Source organism: Triturus cristatus, chromosome 1_1, assembly GCF_964204655.1.
Source record: "Triturus cristatus chromosome 1_1, aTriCri1.1, whole genome shotgun sequence".
NCBI classification, from domain to species: Eukaryota; Metazoa; Chordata; class Amphibia; order Caudata; family Salamandridae; genus Triturus; species Triturus cristatus.
The window spans coordinates 1031824231-1031847152 of NC_140579.1; positions in this window are offsets into that span (position 1 = coordinate 1031824231).

Sequence of the window (22922 nt, forward strand, 5' to 3'; positions counted from 1 at the left end):
AAAGTGAGCAAGGGACCCACGTCTGGGCATACCCTGCCAACTTAGGGCAAACAAAGCAAAACCAAAGGGGATGATGTACAGAGTGTTGAACATTGCAAGCACTCACTCCCAGTCAACTAATCTGAGTTTAATCCATCATCATTCTTTATCTCACTCCGCCACCCCAGTTCAGACATGGCCATATGCAAATCATTCTGACCTTGTGCCTCATGGGAACAGTCCAGCCCGAACTGCCAAGCCATGTCTTCCCTGGACCGGAAAAAGCAACCTGGGACTGGTTTCTGGCTAATCAGCCATCATCAGCAAGGCTAGCTTGAATTCAGTGGCAAAGTGAGCAAGGGACCCACGTCTGGGCATACCCTGCCAACTTAGTGCAAATAAAGCAAAACCAAAGGGGATGATGGACAGAGTGTTAAACATTGCAAGCACTCACCTCAGTCAACTAATCTGAGTTTAATCCATCATCATTCTTTAGCTCACTCCGCCACCCCAGTTCAGACATGGCCATATGCAAATCATTCTGACCCTGAGCCTCATGGGAACAGTCCAGCCCGAACTGGTTAGCCATGTCTTCCCTGGACCTGAAACAAGCATCCTGGGACCGGTTTCTTGCTCATCAGCCGTCATCAGCCAGGCTAGCTTGAATTCAGCGGCAAAGTGAGCAAGGGACCCACGTCTGGACATACCCTGACAACGTAGGGCAAACAAAGCAAAACCAAAGGGGATGATGGACAGAGTGTTGAACATTGCAAGCACTCACCCCAGTCAACTAATCTGAGTTTAATCCATCATCATTCTTTAGCTCACTCCGCCACCCCCGTTCAGACATGTCCATATTCAAATCATTCTGACCTTGTGCCTCATGGGAACAGCCCAGCCCGAAATGCCAAGCCATGTCTTCCCTGGACCGGAAAAAAGCAACCTGGGACCGGTTTCTGGCTAATCAGCCATCATCAGCCAGGCTAGCTTGAATTCAGTGGCAAAGTGAGCAAGGGACCCACGTCTGGGCATGCCCAGCCAACTTAGGGCAAACAAAACAAAACCAAAGGGGATGATGGACAGAGTGTTGAACATTGCAAGCACTCACCTCAGTCAACAAATTTGAGTTTAATCCATCATCATTCTTTAGCTCACTCCGCCACCCCAGTTCAGACATGGCCATATGCAAATCATTCTGACCCTGAGCCTCATGGGTACAGTCCAGCCCGAACTGCCAAGCCATGTCTTCCCTGGACCTAAAACAAGCATCCTGGGACCGGTTTCTGGCTCATTAGCCGTCATCAGCCAGGCTAGCTTGAATTCCGTGGCAAAGTGAGCAAGGGACCCAGGTCTGGGCATACCCTGCCAACTTAGGGCAAACAAAGCAAAACCAAAGGGGATGATGGACAGAGTGTTGAACATTGCAAGCACTCACCCCAGTCAACTAATCTGAGTTTAATCCATCATCATTCTTTAGCTCACTCCGCCACCCCAGTTCAGACATGGCCTTATGCAAATCATTCTGACCCTGAGCCTCATGGAAACAGTCCAGCCCGAACTGCCAAGCCATGTCTTCCCTGGACTGGAAACAAGCAACCTGGGACCGGTTTCTGGATAATCGGCCATCATCAGCCAGGCTAGCTTGAATTCAGTGGCAAAGTGAGCAAGGGACCCACGTCTGGGCATACCCTGCCAACTTAGGGCGAACAAGGCAAAACCAAAGGGGATGATGGACAGAGTGTTGAACTTTGCAAGCCCTCACCCCCAGTCAACTGATCTGGGTTTAATCATCATCATTCTTTTGCTCACTCCGCCACCCCAGTTCAGACATGTCCATATGCAAATCAGTCTGACCCTGTGCCTCATGGAAACACTCCAGCCTTAACTGCCAAGCCATGTCTTCCCTGGACCTGAAAGAATCATCCTGGGACCGGTTTCTGGCTCATCGGCCGTCATCAGCCAGGCTAGCTTGAATTCAGTGCCAAAGTGAGCAAGGGACCCACGTCTGAGCATAGCGTGCCAACTTAGCGCAAACAAAGCAAAACCAAAGGGGATGATGTACAGAGTGTTGAACATTGCAAGCACTCACCCCCAGTCAACTTATATGAGTTTAATCCATCATCATTCTTTAGCTCACTCCGCCACCCCAGTTCAGACATGGCCATATGCAAATCATTCTGACCCTGTGCCTCATGGGAACAGTCCAGCCCGAACTGCCAAGCCATGTCTTCCCTGGACCGGAATCAAGCAACCTGGGACTGGTTTCTGGCTAATCGGCCATCATCAGCCAGGCTAGCTTGAATTCAGTGGCAAATTGAGCAAGGGACCTACGTCTGGGCATACCCTGCCAACTTAGAGTGAACAAAGCAAAACCAAAGGGGATGATGGACAGAGTGTTGAACATTGCAAGCACGCACCCCTAGTCAACTGTTCTGGGTTTAATCCATCATCATTCTTTAGCTCATTCTGCCACCCCAGTTCAGACATGGCCATATGCAAATCAGTCTGACCCTGTGCCTCATGGGAACAGTCCAGCCCGAACTGACAAGCCATGTCTTCCCTGCACTGGAAACAAGCATCCTGGGACCAGTTTCTGGCTAATCGGCCGCCATCAGCCAGGCTAGTCTGAATCCAGTGGCAAAGTCAGCAAGGGACACACGTCTGGGCATACCCTGCCAACTTAGGGCGAACAAAGCAAAAGCAAAGGGGATGATGGACGGAGTGTTGAACATTGCAAGCACTCACCCCCAGTCAACTGATCTGGGTTTCATCCATCATCATTTTTTAGCTCACTCTGCCACGCCCAGTTCAGACATGGCCATATGCAAATCAGTCTTACCCTGTGCCTCATGGGAACACTCCAGCCCGAACTGCCAAGCCATGTCTTCCCTGGACCGGAAACAAGCATCCTGGGACTGGTTTCTGGCTCATCAGCCGTCATCAGCCAGGCTAGGTTGAATCCAGTGGCAAACTGAGCAAGGGACCCACGTCTGGGCATACCCTGCCAACTTAGGGCGAACAAGGCAAAACCAAAGGGGATGATGGACGGAGTGTTGAACATTGCAAGCACTCACCCCCATTCAACTGACCTGGGTTTAATCCATCATCATTCTTTAGCTCACTCCGCCACCCCAGTTCAGACATGGCCATATGCAAATCAGGCTGACCCTGTGCCTCATGGGAACACTCCAGCCTGATTTGCCAAGCCATGTCTTCCCTGCACCTGAAACAAGCATCCTGAGACCGGTTTCTGGCTCATCAGCCGTCATCAGCCAGGCTAGCTTGAATTCAGTGGCAAAGTGAGCAAGGGACCCACGTCTGGGCATAGCCTGCCAACTTAGGGCAAACAAAGTAAAACCAAAGGGGATGATGGACGGAGTGTTGAACATTGCAAGCTCTCACCCATTCAACTAATCTGAGTTTAATCCATCATCATTCTTTAGCTCACTCCGCCACCCCAGTTCAGACATGGCCATATGCAAATCAGTCTGACCCTGTGCCTCATGGGAACAGTCCATCCCGAACTGCCAAGCCATGTCTTCCCTGGACTGGAAACAAGTAACGTGGGACCGGTTTCTGGCTAATCGGCCGTCACCAGCCAGGTTAGCTTGAATCCAGTGGCAAAGTGAGCAAGAAACCCACGTCTGGGCATACCCTGCCAACTTAGGGCAAACAAGGCAAAACCAAAGGGGATGATGGACAGAGTGTTGAACTTTGCAAGCCCTCACCCCCAGTCAACTGATCTGGGTTTAGTCACCATCATTCTTTAGCTCACTCCGCCATCCCAGTTCAGACATGGCCATATGCAAATCAGTCTGACCCTGTGCCTCATGGGAACACTCCAGCCTGATTTGCCAAGCCATGTCTTCCCTGGACCTGAAACAAGCATCCTGGGACCGGTTTCTGGCTCATCAGCCGTCATCAGCCAGGCTAGCTTGAATTCAGTGGCAAAGTGAGCAAGGGACCCACGTCTGGGCATACCCTGCCAACTTAGGGCAAACAAAGCAAAACCAAAGGGGATGATGGACAGAGTGTTGAACATTGCAAGCACTCACCCCCAGTCAACTAATCTGAGTTTAATCCATCATCATTGTTTATCTCACTCCGCCACCCCAGTTCAGACATGGCCATATGCAAATCATTCTGACCTTGTGCCTCATGGGAACAGTCCAGCCCGAACTGCCAAGCCATGTCTTCCCTGGACCGGACATAAGCAACCTGGGACCGGTTTCTGGCTATTCAGCCATCATCAGCCAGGCTAGCTTGAATTCAGTGGCAAAGTGAGCAAGGGACCCACATCTGGGCATACCCTGTCAACTTAGGGCAAACAAAGCAAAACCAAAGGGGATGATGGACAGAGTGTTGAACATTGCAATCACTCACCTCAGTCAACTAATCTGAGTTTAATCCATCATCATTCTTTAGCTCACTCCGCCACCCCAGTTCAGACATGGCCATATGCAAATCATTCTGACCCTGAGCCTCATGGGAACAGTCCAGTGCGAACTGCCAAGCCATGTCTTCCCTGGACCGGAAACAAGCAACCTGGGACCGGTTTCTGGCTAATCGGCCATCATCAGCCAGGCTAGCTTGAATTCAGTGGCAAAGTGAGCAAGGGACCCACGTCTGGGCATACCCTGCCAACTTAGGGTGAACAAAGCAAAACCAAAGGGGATGATGGACGGAGTGTTGAACATTGCAAGCACTCACCCCCATTCAACTGACCTGGGGTTAATCCATCATCATTCTTTAGCTCACTCCGCCACCCCAGTTCAGACAGGGCCATATGCAAATCAGTCTGACCCTGTGCCTCATGGGAACACTCCAGCCTGATTTTCCAAGCCATGTCTTCCCTGGACCTGAAAAAAGCATCCTGGGACCGGTTTCTGGCTCATCAGCCGTCATCAGCCAGGCTAGCTTGAATTCAGTGGCAAAGTGAGCAAGGGACCCACGTCTGGGCATAGCCTGCCAACTTAGGGCAAACAAAGTAAAACCAAAGGGGATGATGGACGGAGTGTTAAACATTGCAAGCACTCCCCCCAGTCAACTAATCTGAGTTTAATCCATCATCATTCTTTAGCTCACTCGGCCACCCCAGTTCAGACATGGCCATATGCAAATCAGTCTGACCCTGTGCCTCATGAGAACAGTCCATCCCGAACTGCCAAGCCATGTCTTCCCTGGACTGGAAACAAGTAAAGTGGGACCGGTTTCTGCCTAATCGGCCGTCACCAGCCAGGCTAGCTTGAATCCAGTGGCAAAGTGAGCAAGAAACCCACGTCTGGGCATACCCTGCCAACTTAGGGCAAACAAAGCAAAACCAAAGGGGATGATGGACAGAGTGTTGAACATTGCAAGCACTCACCCTCAGTCAACTAATCTGAGTTTAATCCATCATCATTCTTTATCTCACTCCGCCACCCCAGTTCAGACATGGCCATATGCAAATCATTCTGACCTTGTGCCTCTTGGTGACAGTCCAGCCCAAACTGCCAAGCCATGTCTTCCCTGGACCGGAAAAAGCAACCTGGGACTGGTTTCTGGCTAATCAGCCAGGCTAGCTTGAATTCAGTGGCAAAGTGAGCAAGGGACCCACGTCTGGGCATACCCTGCCAAATTAGGGCAAACAAAGCAAAACCAAAGGGGATGATGGACAGAGTGTTGAACATTGCAAGTACTCACCTCAGTCAACTAATCTGAGTTTAATCCATCATCATTCTTTAGCTCACTCCGCCACCCCAGTTCAGACATGGCCATATGCAAATCATTCTGACCCTGAGCCTCATGGGAACAGTCCATCCCGAACTGCTAAGCCATGTCTTCCCTGGACCTGAAACAAGCATCCTGGGACCGGTTCCTGGCTCATCAGCCGTCATCAGCCAGGCTAGCTTGAATTCCGTGGCAAAGTGAGCAAGGGACCCACGTCTGGGCATACCCTGCCAACTTAGGGCAAACAAAGCAGAACCAAAGGGGATGATAGACAGAGTGTTGAACATTGCAAGGACTCACCCCAGTCAACTAATCTGAGTTAAATCCATCATCATTCTTTAGCTCACTCCGCCACCCCAGTTCAGACATGGCCATATGCAAATCATTCTGACCCTGAGCCTCATGGAAACAGTCCAGCCCAAACTGCCAAGCCATGTCTTCCCTGGACCGGAAACATGCAACCTAGGACCGGTTTCTGGCTAATCGGCCATCATCAGCCAGGCTAGCTTGAATTCAGTGGCAAAGTGAGCAAGGGACCCACATCTGGGCATACCCTGCCAACTTAGGGCGAACAAGTCAAAACCAAAGGGGATGATGGACAGAGTGTTGAACTTTGCAAGCCCTCACCCCCAGTCAACTGATCTGGGTTTAATCCATCATCATTCTTTATCTCACTCCGCCACCCCAGTTCAGACATGGCCATATGCAAATCATTCTGACCCTGAGCCTCATGGGAACAGTCCAGCCCGAACTGCCAAGCCATGTCTTCCCTGGACCTGAAACAAGCATCCTGGGCCCGGTTTCTGGCTCATCAGCCGTCATCATCCAGGCTAGCTTGAATTCAGTGGCAAAGTGAGCAAGGGAGCCACGTCTGGGCATACCCTGCCAACTTATGTCAAACAAAGCAAAACCAAAGAGGATGATGGACAGAGTGTTGAACATTGCAAGCACTCACCCCAGTCAACTAATCTGAGTTTAATCCATCATCATTCTTTAGCTCACTCCGCCACCCCAGTTCAGACATGGCCATATGCAAATCATTCTGACCCTGAGCCTCATGGGAACAGTCCAGTCCGAACTGCCAAGCCATGTCTTCCCTGGACCGGAAACAAGCAACCTGGGACCGGTTTCTGGCTAATTGGCCATCATCAGCCAGGCTAGCTTGAATTCAGTGGCAAAGTGAGCAAGGGACCCACGTCTGGGCATACCCTGCCAACTTAGGGTGAACAAAGCAAAACCAAAGGGGATGATGGACGGAGTGTTGAACATTGCAAGCACTCACCCCCATTCAACTGACCTGGGATTAATCCATCATCATTCTTTAGCTCACTCCGCCACCCCAGTTCAGACAGGGCCATATGCAAATCAGTCTGACCCTGTGCCTCATGGGAACACTCCAGCCTGATTTTCCAAGCCATGTCTTCCCTGGACCTGAAAAAAGCATCCTGGGACCGGTTTCTGGCTCATCAGCCGTCATCAGCCAGGCTAGCTTGAATTCAGTGGCAAAGTGAGCAAGGGACCCACGTCTGGGCATAGCCTGCCAACTTAGGGCAAACAAAGTAAAACCAAAGGGGATGATGGACGGAGTGTTGAACATTGCAAGCACTCCCCCCAGTCAACTAATCTGAGTTTAATCCATCATCATTCTTTAGCTCACTCGGCCACCCCAGTTCAGACATGGCCATATGCAAATCAGTCTGACCCTGTGCCTCATGAGAACAGTCCATCCCGAACTGCCAAGCCATGTCTTCCCTGGACTGGAAACAAGTAAAGTGGGACCGGTTTCTGGCTAATCGGCCGTCGCCAGCCACGCTAGCTTGAATCCAGTGGCAAAGTGAGCAAGAAACCCACGTCTGGGCATACCCTGCCAACTTAGGGTAAACAAAGCAAAACCAAAGGGGATGATGGACAGAGTGTTGAACATTGCAAGCACTCACCCTCAGTCAACTAATCTGAGTTTAATCCATCATCATTCTTTATCTCACTCCGCCACCCCAGTTCAGACATGGCCATATGCAAATCATTCTGACCTTGTGCCTCTTGGGAACAGTCCAGCCCAAACTGCCAAGCCATGTCTTCCCTGGACCGGAAAAAGCAACCTGGGACTGGTTTCTGGCTAATCAGCCAGGCTAGCTTGAATTCAGTGGCAAAGTGAGCAAGGGACCCACGTCTGGGCATACCCTGCCAAATTAGGGCAAACAAAGCAAAACCAAAGGGGATGATGGACAGAGTGTTGAACATTGCAAGTACTCACCTCAGTCAACTAATCTGAGTTTAATCCATCATCATTCTTTAGCTCACTCCGCCACCCCAGTTCAGACATGGCCATATGCAAATCATTCTGACCCTGAGCCTCATGGAAACAGTCCAGCCCAAACTGCCAAGCCATGTCTTCCCTGGACCGGAAACATGCAACCTAGGACCGGTTTCTGGCTAATCGGCCATCATCAGCCAGGCTAGCTTGAATTCAGTGGCAAAGTGAGCAAGGGACCCACATCTGGGCATACCCTGCCAACTTAGGGCGAACAAGTCAAAACCAAAGGGGATGATGGACAGAGTGTTGAACTTTGCAAGCCCTCACCCCCAGTCAACTGATCTGAGTTTAATCCATCATCATTCTTTATCTCACTCCGCCACCCCAGTTCAGACATGGCCATATGCAAATCATTCTGACCCTGAGCCTCATGGGAACAGTCCATCCCGAACTGCCAAGCCATGTCTTCCCTGGACCTGAAACAAGCATCCTGGGCCCGTTTTCTGGCTCATCAGCCGTCATCAGCCAGGCTAGCTTGAATTCAGTGGCAAAGTGAGCAAGGGAGCCACGTCTGGGCATACCCTGCCAACTTATGGCAAACAAAGCAAAACCAAAGAGGATGATGGACAGAGTGTTGAACATTGCAAGCACTCACCCCAGTCAACTAATCTGAGTTTAATCCATCATCATTCTTTAGCTCACTCCGCCACCCCAGTTCAGACATGGCCATATGCAAATCATTCTGACCCTGAGCCTCATGGAAACAGTCCAGCCCGAACTGCCAAGCCATGTCTTCCCTGGACCTGAAACAAGCATCCTGGGCCCGGTTTCTGGCTCATCAGCCGTCATCAGCCAGGCTAGCTTGAATTCAGTGGCAAAGTGAGCAAGGGACCCACGTCTGGGCATACACTGCCAACTTAGGGTGAACAAGGCAAAACCAAAGGGGATGATGGACAGAGTGTTGAACTTTGCAAGCCCTCACCCCCAGTCAACTGATCTGGGTTTAATGATCATCATTCTTTAGCTCACTCCGCCACCCCATTTCAGACATGTCCATATGCAAATCAGTCTGACCCTGTGCCTCATGGGAACACTCCAGCCTCAACTGCCAAACCATGCCTTCCCTGGACCTGAAACAAGCATCCTGGGCCCGGTTTCTGGCTCATCAGCCGTCATCAGCCAGGCTAGCTTGAATTCAGTGGCAAAGTGAGCAAGGGACCCACGTCTGGGCATACCCTGCCAACTTAGGGCAAACAAAGCAAAACCAAAGGGGATGATGGACAGAGTGTTGAACATTGCAAGCACTCACCCCCAGTCAACTGATATGAGATTAATCCATCATCATTCTTTAGCTCACTCCGCCACCCCAGTTCAGACATGCCCATATGCAAATCTTTCTGACCCTGTGCCTCATGGGAACAGTCCAGCCCGAACTGCCAAGCCATGTCTTCCCTGGACCGGAAACAAGCAACCTGGGACTGGTTTCTTGCTAATCGGCCATCATCAGCCAGGCTAGCTTGAATTCAGTGGCAAATTGAGCAAGGGACCCACGTCTGGGCATACCCTGCCAACTTAGGGTGAACAAAGCAAAACCAAAGGGGATGATGGACGGAGTGTTGAACATTGCAAGCACTCACCCCTAGTCAACTGTTCTGGGTTTAATCCATCATCATTCTTTAGCTCATTCAGCCACCCCAGTTCAGACATGGCCATATGCAAATCAGTCTGACCCTGTGCCTCATGGGAACAGTCCAGCCCGAACTGACAAGCCATGTCTTCCCTATACTGGAAACAAGCATTCTGGGACCGGTTTCTAGCTAATTGTCTGCCATCAGCCAGGCTAGTCTGAATCCAGTGGCAAAGTGAGCAAGGGACACACGTCTGGGCATACCCTGCCAACTTAGGGCGAACAAAGCAAAAGCAAAGGGGATGATGGACGGAGTGTTGAACATTGCAAGCACTCACCCCCAGTCAACTGATCTGGGTTTCATCCGTCATCATTTTTTAGCCCACTCTGCCACGCCCAGTTCAGACATGGCCATATGCAAATCAGTCTTACCCTGTGCCTCATGGGAACACTCCAGCCCGAACTGCCAAGCCATGTCTTCCCTGGACTGGAAACAAGCATCCTGGGACCGGTGTCTGGCTCATCAGCCGTCATCAGCCAGGCTAGGTTAAATCCAGTGGCAAACTGAGCAAGGGACCCACGTCTGGGCATACCCTGCCAACTTAGAGTGAACAAAGCAAAACCAAAGGGGATGATGGACGGAGTGTTGAACATTGCAAGCACGCACCCCTAGTCAACTGTTCTGGGTTTAATCCATCATCATTCTTTAGCTCATTCTGCCACCCCAGTCCAGACATGGCCATATGCAAATCAGTCTGACCCTGTGCCTCATGGGAACAGTCCAGCCCGAACTGACAAGCCATGTCTTCCCTGCACTGGAAACAAGCATCCTGGGACCGGTTTCTGGCTAATCGACCGCCATCAGCCAGGCTAGTCTGAATCCAGTGGCAAAGTGAGCAAGGGACACACGTCTGGGCATACCCTGCCAACTTAGGGCGAACAAAGCAAAAGCAAAGGGGATGATGGACGGAGTGTTGAACATTGCAAGCACTCACCCCCAGTCAACTGATCTGGGTTTCATCCATCATCATTTTTTAGCCCACTCTGCCACGCCCAGTTCAGACATGGCCATATGCAAATCAGTCTTACCCTGTGCCTCATGGGAACACTCCAGCCTGATTTTCCAAGCCATGTCTTCCCTGGACCTGAAAAAAGCATCCTGGGACCGGTTTCTGGCTCATCAGCCGTCATCAGCCAGGCTAGCTTGAATTCAGTGGCAAAGTGAGCAAGGGACCCACGTCTGGGCATAGCCTGCCAACTTAGGGCAAACAAAGTAAAACCAAAGGGGATGATGGACGGAGTGTTGAACATTGCAAGCACTCCCCCCAGTCAACTAATCTGAGTTTAATCCATCATCATTCTTTAGCTCACTCGGCCACCCCAGTTCAGACATGGCCATATGCAAATCAGTCTGACCCTGTGCCTCATGAGAACAGTCCATCCCGAACTGCCAAGCCATGTCTTCCCTGGACTGGAAACAAGTAAAGTGGGACCGGTTTCTGGCTAATCGGCCGTCACCAGCCAGGCTAGCTTGAATCCAGTGGCAAAGTGAGCAAGAAACCCACGTCTGGGCATACCCTGCCAACTTAGGGCAAACAAAGCAAAACCAAAGGGGATGATGGACAGAGTGTTGAACATTGCAAGCACTCACCCTCAGTCAACTAATCTGAGTTTAATCCATCATCATTCTTTATCTCACTCCGCCACCCCAGTTCAGACATGGCCATATGCAAATAATTCTGACCTTGTGCCTCTTGGGAACAGTCCAGCCCAAACTGCCAAGCCATGTCTTCCCTGGACCGGAAAAAGCAACCTGGGACCGGTTTCTGGCTAATCAGCCAGGCTAGCTTGAATTCAGTGGCAAAGTGAGCAAGGGACCCACGTCTGGGCATACCCTGCCAAATTAGGGCAAACAAAGCAAAACCAAAGGGGATGATGGACAGAGTGTTGAACATTGCAAGTACTCACCTCAGTCAACTAATCTGAGTTTAATCCATCATCATTCTTTAGCTCACTCCGCCACCCCAGTTCAGACATGGCCATATGCAAATCATTCTGACCCTGAGCCTCATGGGAACAGTCCATCCCGAACTGCTAAGCCATGTCTTCCCTGGACCTGAAACAAGCATCCTGGGACCGGTTTCTGGCTCATCAGCCATCATCAGCCAGGCTAGCTTGAATTCCGTGGCAAAGTGAGCAAGGGACCCACGTCTGGGCATACCCTGCCAACTTAGGGCAAACAAAGCAAAACCAAAGGGGATGATAGACAGAGTGTTGAACATTGCAAGGACTCACCCCAGTCAACTAATCTGAGTTAAATCCATCATCATTCTTTAGCTCACTCCGCCACCCCAGTTCAGACATGGCCTATGCAAATCATTCTGACCCTGAGCCTCATGGAAACAGTCCAGCCCAAACTGCCAAGCCATGTCTTCCCTGGACCGGAAACATGCAACCTAGGACCGGTTTCTGGCTAATCGGCCATCATCAGCCAGGCTAGCTTGAATTCAGTGGCAAAGTGAGCAAGGGACCCACATCTGGGCATACCCTGCCAACTTAGGGCGAACAAGTCAAAACCAAAGGGGATGATGGACAGAGTGTTGAACTTTGCAAGCCCTCACCCCCAGTCAACTGATCTGAGTTTAATCCATCATCATTCTTTATCTCACTCCGCCACCCCAGTTCAGACATGGCCATATGCAAATCATTCTGACCCTGAGCCTCATGGGAACAGTCCAGCCCGAACTGCCAAGCCATGTCTTCCCTGGACCTGAAACAAGCATCCTGGGCCCGGTTTCTGGCTCATCAGCCGTCATCAGCCAGGCTAGCTTGAATTCAGTGGCAAAGTGAGCAAGGGAGCCACGTCTGGGCATACCCTGCCAACTTATGGCAAACAAAGCAAAACCAAAGAGGATGATGGACAGAGTGTTGAACATTGCAAGCACTCACCCCAGTCAACTAATCTGAGTTTAATCCATCATCATTCTTTAGCTCACTCCGCCACCCCAGTTCAGACATGGCCATATGCAAATCATTCTGACCCTGAGCCTCATGGGAACAGTCCAGTCCGAACTGCCAAGCCATGTCTTCCCTGGACCGGAAACAAGCAACCTGGGACCGGTTTCTGGCTAATCGGCCATCATCAGCCAGGCTAGCTTGAATTCAGTGGCAAAGTGAGCAAGGGACCCACGTCTGGGCATACCCTGCCAACTTAGGGTGAACAAAGCAAAACCAAAGGGGATGATGGACGGAGTGTTGAACATTGCAAGCACTCACCCCCATTCAACTGACCTGGGATTAATCCATCATCATTCTTTAGCTCACTCCGCCACCCCAGTTCAGACAGGGCCATATGCAAATCAGTCTGACCCTGTGCCTCATGGGAACACTCCAGCCTGATTTTCCAAGCCATGTCTTCCCTGGACCTGAAAAAAGCATCCTGGGACCGGTTTCTGGCTCATCAGCCGTCATCAGCCAGGCTAGCTTGAATTCAGTGGGAAAGTGAGCAAGGGACCCACGTCTGGGCATAGCCTGCCAACTTAGGGCAAACAAAGTAAAACCAAAGGGGATGATGGACGGAGTGTTGAACAGTGCAAGCACTCCCCCCAGTCAACTAATCTGAGTTTAATCCATCATCATTCTTTAGCTCACTCGGCCACCCCAGTTCAGACATGGCCATATGCAAATCAGTCTGACCCTGTGCCTCATGAGAACAGTCCATCCCGAACTGCCAAGCCATGTCTTCCCTGGACTGGAAACAAGTAAAGTGGGACCGGTTTCTGGCTAATCGGCCGTCACCAGCCAGGCTAGCTTGAATCCAGTGGCAAAGTGAGCAAGAAACCCACGTCTGGGCATACCCTGCCAACTTAGGGCAAACAAAGCAAAACCAAAGGGGTTGATGGACAGAGTGTTGAACATTGCAAGCACTCACCCCCAGTCAACTAATCTGAGTTTAATCCATCATCATTGTTTATCTCACTCCGCCACCCCATTTCAGACATGGCCATATGCAAATCATTCTGACCTTGTGCCTCATGGGAACAGTCCAGCCCGAACTGCCAAGCCATGTCTTCCCTGGACCGGACATAAGCAACCTGGGACCGGTTTCTGGCTAATCAGCCATCATCAGCCAGGCTAGCTTGAATTCAGTGGCAAAGTGAGCAAGGGACCCACTTCTGGGCATACCCTGTCAACTTAGGGCAAACAAAGCAAAACCAAAGGGGATGATGGACAGAGTGTTGAACATTGCAATCACTCACCTCAGTCAACTAATCTGAGTTTAATCCATCATCATTCTTTAGCTCACTCTGCCACCCCAGTTCAGACATGGCCATATGCAAATCATTCTGACCCTGAGCCTCATGGGAACAGTCCAGTCCGAACTGCCAAGCCATGTCTTCCCTGGACCGGAAACAAGCAACCTGGGACCGGTTTCTGGCTAATCGGCCATCATCAGCCAGGCTAGCTTGAATTCAGTGGCAAAGTGAGCAAGGGACCCATGTCTGGGCATACCCTGCCAACTTAGGGTGAACAAAGCAAAACCAAAGGGGATGATGGACGGAGTGTTGAACATTGCAAGCACTCACCCCCATTCAACTGACCTGGGATTAATCCATCATCATTCTTTAGCTCACTCCGCCACCCCAGTTCAGACAGGGCCATATGCAAATCAGTCTGACCCTGTGCCTCATGGGAACACTCCAGCCTGATTTTCCAAGCCATGTCTTCCCTGGACCTGAAAAAAGCATCCTGGGACCGGTTTCTGGCTCATCAGCCGTCATCAGCCAGGCTAGCTTGAATTCAGTGGCAAAGTGAGCAAGGGACCCACGTCTGGGCATAGCCTGCCAACTTAGGGCAAACAAAGTAAAACCAAAGGGGATGATGGACGGAGTGTTGAACATTGCAAGCACTCCCCCCAGTCAACTAATCTGAGTTTAATCCATCATCATTCTTTAGCTCACTCGGCCACCCCAGTTCAGACATGGCCATATGCAAATCAGTCTGACCCTGTGCCTCATGAGAACAGTCCATCCCGAACTGCCAAGCCATGTCTTCCCTGGACTGGAAACAAGTAAAGTGGGACCGGTTTCTGGCTAATCGGCCGTCACCAGCCAGGCTAGCTTGAATCCAGTGGCAAAGTGAGCAAGAAACCCACGTCTGGGCATACCCTGCCAACTTAGGGCAAACAAAGCAAAACCAAAGGGGATGATGGACAGAGTGTTGAACATTGCAAGCACTCACCCTCAGTCAACTAATCTGAGTTTAATCCATCATCATTCTTTATCTCACTCCGCCACCCCAGTTCAGACATGGCCATATGCAAATCATTCTGACCTTGTGCCTCTTGGGAACAGTCCAGCCCAAACTGCCAAGCCATGTCTTCCCTGGACCGGAAAAAGCAACCTGGGACCGGTTTCTGGCTAATCAGCCAGGCTAGCTTGAATTCAGTGGCAAAGTGAGCAAGGGACCCACGTCTGGGCATACCCTGCCAAATTAGGGCAAACAAAGCAAAACCAAAGGGGATGATGGACAGAGTGTTGAACATTGCAAGTACTCACCTCAGTCAACTAATCTGAGTTTAATCCATCATCATTCTTTAGCTCACTCCGCCACCCCAGTTCAGACATGGCCATATGCAAATCATTCTGACCCTGAGCCTCATGGGAACAGTCCATCCCGAACTGCTAAGCCATGTCTTCCCTGGACCTGAAACAAGCATCCTGGGACCGGTTTCTGGCTCATCAGCCATCATCAGCCAGGCTAGCTTGAATTCCGTGGCAAAGTGAGCAAGGGACCCACGTCTGGGCATACCCTGCCAACTTAGGGCAAACAAAGCAAAACCAAAGGGGATGATAGACAGAGTGTTGAACATTGCAAGGACTCACCCCAGTCAACTAATCTGAGTTAAATCCATCATCATTCTTTAGCTCACTCCGCCACCCCAGTTCAGACATGGCCTATGCAAATCATTCTGACCCTGAGCCTCATGGAAACAGTCCAGCCCAAACTGCCAAGCCATGTCTTCCCTGGACCGGAAACATGCAACCTAGGACCGGTTTCTGGCTAATCGGCCATCATCAGCCAGGCTAGCTTGAATTCAGTGGCAAAGTGAGCAAGGGACCCACATCTGGGCATACCCTGCCAACTTAGGGCGAACAAGTCAAAACCAAAGGGGATGATGGACAGAGTGTTGAACTTTGCAAGCCCTCACCCCCAGTCAACTGATCTGAGTTTAATCCATCATCATTCTTTATCTCACTCCGCCACCCCAGTTCAGACATGGCCATATGCAAATCATTCTGACCCTGAGCCTCATGGGAACAGTCCAGCCCGAACTGCCAAGCCATGTCTTCCCTGGACCTGAAACAAGCATCCTGGGCCCGGTTTCTGGCTCATCAGCCGTCATCAGCCAGGCTAGCTTGAATTCAGTGGCAAAGTGAGCAAGGGAGCCACGTCTGGGCATACCCTGCCAACTTATGGCAAACAAAGCAAAACCAAAGAGGATGATGGACAGAGTGTTGAACATTGCAAGCACTCACCCCAGTCAACTAATCTGAGTTTAATCCATCATCATTCTTTAGCTCACTCCGCCACCCCAGTTCAGACATGGCCATATGCAAATCATTCTGACCCTGAGCCTCATGGGAACAGTCCAGTCCGAACTGCCAAGCCATGTCTTCCCTGGACCGGAAACAAGCAACCTGGGACCGGTTTCTGGCTAATCGGCCATCATCAGCCAGGCTAGCTTGAATTCAGTGGCAAAGTGAGCAAGGGACCCACGTCTGGGCATACCCTGCCAACTTAGGGTGAACAAAGCAAAACCAAAGGGGATGATGGACGGAGTGTTGAACATTGCAAGCACTCACCCCCATTCAACTGACCTGGGATTAATCCATCATCATTCTTTAGCTCACTCCGCCACCCCAGTTCAGACAGGGCCATATGCAAATCAGTCTGACCCTGTGCCTCATGGGAACACTCCAGCCTGATTTTCCAAGCCATGTCTTCCCTGGACCTGAAAAAAGCATCCTGGGACCGGTTTCTGGCTCATCAGCCGTCATCAGCCAGGCTAGCTTGAATTCAGTGGGAAAGTGAGCAAGGGACCCACGTCTGGGCATAGCCTGCCAACTTAGGGCAAACAAAGTAAAACCAAAGGGGATGATGGACGGAGTGTTGAACAGTGCAAGCACTCCCCCCAGTCAACTAATCTGAGTTTAATCCATCATCATTCTTTAGCTCACTCGGCCACCCCAGTTCAGACATGGCCATATGCAAATCAGTCTGACCCTGTGCCTCATGAGAACAGTCCATCCCGAACTGCCAAGCCATGTCTTCCCTGGACTGGAAACAAGTAAAGTGGGACCGGTTTCTGGCTAATCGGCCGTCACCAGCCAGGCTAGCTTGAATCCAGTGGCAAAGTGAGCAAGAAACCCACGTCTGGGCATACCCTGCCAACTTAGGGCAAACAAAGCAAAACCAAAGGGGTTGATGGACAGAGTGTTGAACATTGCAAGCACTCACCCTCAGTCAACTAATCTGAGTTTAATCCATCATCATTCTTTATCTCACTCCGCCACCCCAGTTCAGACATGGCCATATGCCAATCATTCTGACCTTGTGCCTCTTGGGAACAGTCCAGCCCAAACTGCCAAGCCATGTCTTCCCTGGACCGGAAAAAGCAACCTGGGACCGGTTTCTGGCTAATCAGCCAGGCTAGCTTGAATTCAGTGGCAAAGTGAGCAAGGGACCCACGTCTGGGCATACCCTACCAAATTAGGAAAAACAAAGCAAAACCAAAGGGGATGATGGACAGAGTGTTGAACATTGCAAGTACTCACCTCAGTCAACTAATCTGAGTTTAATCCAGCATCATTCTTTAGCTCACTCCGCCACCCCAGTTCAGACATGGCCATATGCAAATCATTCTGACCCTGAGCCTCATGGGAACAGTCCATCCCGAACTGCTAAGCCATGTCTTCCCTGGACCTGAAACAAGCATCCTGGGACCGGTTTCTGGCTCATCAGCCGTCATCAGCCAGGCTAGCTTGAATTCCGTGGCAAAGTGAGCAAGGGACCCACGTCTGGGCATACCCTGCCAACTTAGGGCAAACAAAGCAAAACCAAAGGGGATGATAGACAGAGTGTTGAACATTGCAAGGACTCACCCCAGTCAACTAATCTGAGTTAAATCCATCATCATTCTTTAGCTCACTCCGCCACCCCAGTTCAGACATGGCCATATACAAATCATTCTGACCCTGAGCCTCATGGAAACAGTCTAGCCCAAACTGCCAAGCCATGTCTTCCCTGGACACGAAACATGCAACCTTGGACCGGTTTCTGGCTAATCGGCCATCATCAGCCAGGCTAGCTTGAATTCAGTGGCAAAGTGAGCAAGGGACCCACATCTGGGCATACCCTGCCAACTTAGGGCGAACAAGTCAAAACCAAAGGGGATGATGGACAGAGTGTTGAACTTTGCAAGCCCTCACCCCCAGTCAACTGATCTGAGTTTAATCCATCATCATTCTTTATCTCACTCCGCCACCCCAGTTCAGACATGGCCATATGCAAATCATTCTGACCCTGAGCCTCATGGGAACAGTCCAGCCCGAACTGCCAAGCCATGTCTTCCCTGGACCTGAAACAAGCATCCTGGGACTGGTTTCTGGCTCATTAGCCGTCATCAGCCAGGCTAGGTTGAATCCAGTGGCAAACTGAGCAAGGGACCCACGTCTGGGCATACCCTGCCAACTTAAGGCGAACAAGGCAAAACCAAAGGGGATGATGGACGGAGTGTTGAACATTGCAAGCACTCACCCCCATTCAACTGACCTGGGTTTAATCCATCATCATTCTTTAGCTCACTCCGCCACCCCAGTTCAGACATGGCCATATGCAAATCAGGCTGACCCTGTGCCTCATGGGAACACTCCAGCCTGATTTGCCAAGCCATGTCTTCCCTGGACCTGAAACAAGCATCCTGAGACCGGTTTCTGGCTCATCAGCCGTCATCAGCCAGGCTAGCTTGAATTCAGTGGCAAAGTGAGCAAGGGACCCACGTCTGGGCATAGCCTGCCAACTTAGGGCAAACAAAGTAAAACCAAAGGGGATGATGGACGGAGTGTTGAACATTGCAAGCTCTCACCCATTCAACTAATCTGAGTTTAATCCATCATCATTCTTTAGCTCACTCCGCCACCCCAGTTCAGACATGGCCATATGCAAATCAGTCTGACCCTGTGCCTCATGGGAACAGTCCATCCCGAACTGCCAAGCCATGTCTTCCCTGGACTGGAAACAAGTAACGTGGGACCGGTTTCTGGCTAATCGGCCGTCACCAGCCAGGCTAGCTTGAATCCAGTGGCAAAGTGAGCAAGGGACCCACGTCTGGGCATATACTGCCAACTTAGGATGAACAAGGCAAAACCAAAGGGGATGATGGACAGAGTGTTGAACTTTGCAAGCCCTCACCCCCAGTCAACTGATCTGGGTTTAATCATCATCATTCTTTAGCTCACTCCGCCACCCCATTTCAGACATGTCCATATGCAAATCAGTCTGACCCTGTGCCTCATGGGAACACTCCAGCCTCAACTGCCAAACCATGCCTTCCCTGGACCTGAAACAAGCATCCTAGGCCCGGTTTCTGGCTCATCAACCGTCATCAGCCAGGCTAGCTTGAATTCAGTGGCAAAGTGAGCAAGGGACCCACGTCTGTGCATACCCTGCCAACTTAGGGCAAACAAAGCAAAACCAAAGGGGATGATGGACAGAGTGTTCAACATTGCAAGCACTCACCCCCAGTCAACTGATATGAGTTTAATCCATCATCATTCTTTAGCTCACTCCGCCACCCCAGTTCAGACATGCCCATATGCAAATCCTTCTGACCCTGTGCCTCATGGGAACAGTCCAGCCAGAACTGCCAAGCCATGTCTTCCCTGGACCGGAAACAAGCAACCTGGGACTGGTTTCTTGCTAATCGGCCATCATCAGCCAGGCTAGCTTGAATTCAGTGGCAAATTGAGCAAGGGACCCACGTCTGGGCATACCCTGCCAACTTAGGGTGAACAAAGCAAAACCAAAGGGGATGATGGACAGAGTGTTGAACATTGCAAGGACTCACCCCAGTCAACTAATCTGAGTTAAATCCATCATCATTCTTTAGCTCACTCCGCCACCCCAGTTCAGACATGGCCTATGCAAATCATTCTGACCCTGAGCCTCATGGAAACAGTCCATCCCGAACTGCTAAGCCATGTCTTCCCTGGACCTGAAACAAGCATCCTGGGACCGGTTTCTGGCTCATCAGCCATCATCAGCCAGGCTAGCTTGAATTCCGTGGCAAAGTGAGCAAGGGACCCACGTCTGGGCATACCCTGCCAACTTAGGGCAAACAAAGCAAAACCAAAGGGGATGATAGACAGAGTGTTGAACATTGCAAGGACTCACCCCAGTCAACTAATCTGAGTTAAATCCATCATCATTCTTTAGCTCACTCCGCCACCCCAGTTCAGACATGGCCTATGCAAATCATTCTGACCCTGAGCCTCATGGAAACAGTCCAGCCCAAACTGCCAAGCCATGTCTTCCCTGGACCGGAAACATGCAACCTAGGACCGGTTTCTGGCTAATCGGCCATCATCAGCCAGGCTAGCTTGAATTCAGTGGCAAAGTGAGCAAGGGACCCACATCTGGGCATACCCTGCCAACTTAGGGCGAACAAGTCAAAACCAAAGGGGATGATGGACAGAGTGTTGAACTTTGCAAGCCCTCACCCCCAGTCAACTGATCTGAGTTTAATCCATCATCATTCTTTATCTCACTCCGCCACCCCAGTTCAGACATGGCCATATGCAAATCATTCTGACCCTGAGCCTCATGGGAACAGTCCAGCCCGAACTGCCAAGCCATGTCTTCCCTGGACCTGAAACAAGCATCCTGGGCCCGGTTTCTGGCTCATCAGCCGTCATCAGCCAGGCTAGCTTGAATTCAGTGGCAAAGTGAGCAAGGGAGCCACGTCTGGGCATACCCTGCCAACTTATGGCAAACAAAGCAAAACCAAAGAGGATGATGGACAGAGTGTTGAACATTGCAAGCACTCACCCCAGTCAACTAATCTGAGTTTAATCCATCATCATTCTTTAGCTCACTCCGCCACCCCAGTTCAGACATGGCCATATGCAAATCATTCTGACCCTGAGCCTCATGGGAACAGTCCAGTCCGAACTGCCAAGCCATGTCTTCCCTGGACCGGAAACAAGCAACCTGGGACCGGTTTCTGGCTAATCGGCCATCATCAGCCAGGCTAGCTTGAATTCAGTGGCAAAGTGAGCAAGGGACCCACGTCTGGGCATACCCTGCCAACTTAGGGTGAACAAAGCAAAACCAAAGGGGATGATGGACGGAGTGTTGAACATTGCAAGCACTCACCCCCATTCAACTGACCTGGGATTAATCCATCATCATTCTTTAGCTCACTCCGCCACCCCAGTTCAGACAGGGCCATATGCAAATCAGTCTGACCCTGTGCCTCATGGGAACACTCCAGCCTGATTTTCCAAGCCATGTCTTCCCTGGACCTGAAAAAAGCATCGTGGGACCGGTTTCTGGCTCATCAGCCGTCATCAGCCAGGCTAGCTTGAATTCAGTGGGAAAGTGAGCAAGGGACCCACGTCTGGGCATAGCCTGCCAACTTAGGGCAAACAAAGTAAAACCAAAGGGGATGATGGACGGAGTGTTGAACAGTGCAAGCACTCCCCCCAGTCAACTAATCTGAGTTTAATCCATCATCATTCTTTAGCTCACTCGGCCACCCCAGTTCAGACATGGCCATATGCAAATCAGTCTGACCCTGTGCCTCATGAGAACAGTCCATCCCGAACTGCCAAGCCATGTCTTCCCTGGACTGGAAACAAGTAAAGTGGGACCGGTTTCTGGCTAATCGGCCGTCACCAGCCAGGCTAGCTTGAATCCAGTGGCAAAGTGAGCAAGAAACCCACGTCTGGGCATACCCTGCCAACTTAGGGCAAACAAAGCAAAACCAAAGGGGATGATGGACAGAGTGTTGAACATTGCAAGCACTCACCCCCAGTCAACTAATCTGAGTTTAATCCATCATCATTGTTTATCTCACTCCGCCACCCCATTTCAGACATGGCCATATGCAAATCATTCTGACCTTGTGCCTCATGGGAACAGTCCAGCCCGAACTGCCAAGCCATGTCTTCCCTGGACCGGACATAAGCAACCTGGGACCGGTTTCTGGCTAATCAGCCATCATCAGCCAGGCTAGCTTGAATTCAGTGGCAAAGTGAGCAAGGGACCCACTTCTGGGCATACCCTGTCAACTTAGGGCAAACAAAGCAAAACCAAAGGGGATGATGGACAGAGTGTTGAACATTGCAATCACTCACCTCAGTCAACTAATCTGAGTTTAATCCATCATCATTCTTTAGCTCACTCTGCCACCCCAGTTCAGACATGGCCATATGCAAATCATTCTGACCCTGAGCCTCATGGGAACAGTCCAGTCCGAACTGCCAAGCCATGTCTTCCCTGGACCGGAAACAAGCAACCTGGGACCGGTTTCTGGCTAATCGGCCATCATCAGCCAGGCTAGCTTGAATTCAGTGGCAAAGTGAGCAAGGGACCCATGTCTGGGCATACCCTGCCAACTTAGGGTGAACAAAGCAAAACCAAAGGGGATGATGGACGGAGTGTTGAACATTGCAAGCACTCACCCCCATTCAACTGACCTGGGATTAATCCATCATCATTCTTTAGCTCACTCCGCCACCCCAGTTCAGACAGGGCCATATGCAAATCAGTCTGACCCTGTGCCTCATGGGAACACTCCAGCCTGATTTTCCAAGCCATGTCTTCCCTGGACCTGAAAAAAGCATCCTGGGACCGGTTTCTGGCTCATCAGCCGTCATCAGCCAGGCTAGCTTGAATTCAGTGGCAAAGTGAGCAAGGGACCCACGTCTGGGCATAGCCTGCCAACTTAGGGCAAACAAAGTAAAACCAAAGGGGATGATGGACGGAGTGTTGAACATTGCAAGCACTCCCCCCAGTCAACTAATCTGAGTTTAATCCATCATCATTCTTTAGCTCACTCGGCCACCCCAGTTCAGACATGGCCATATGCAAATCAGTCTGACCCTGTGCCTCATGAGAACAGTCCATCCCGAACTGCCAAGCCATGTCTTCCCTGGACTGGAAACAAGTAAAGTGGGACCGGTTTCTGGCTAATCGGCCGTCACCAGCCAGGCTAGCTTGAATCCAGTGGCAAAGTGAGCAAGAAACCCACGTCTGGGCATACCCTGCCAACTTAGGGCAAACAAAGCA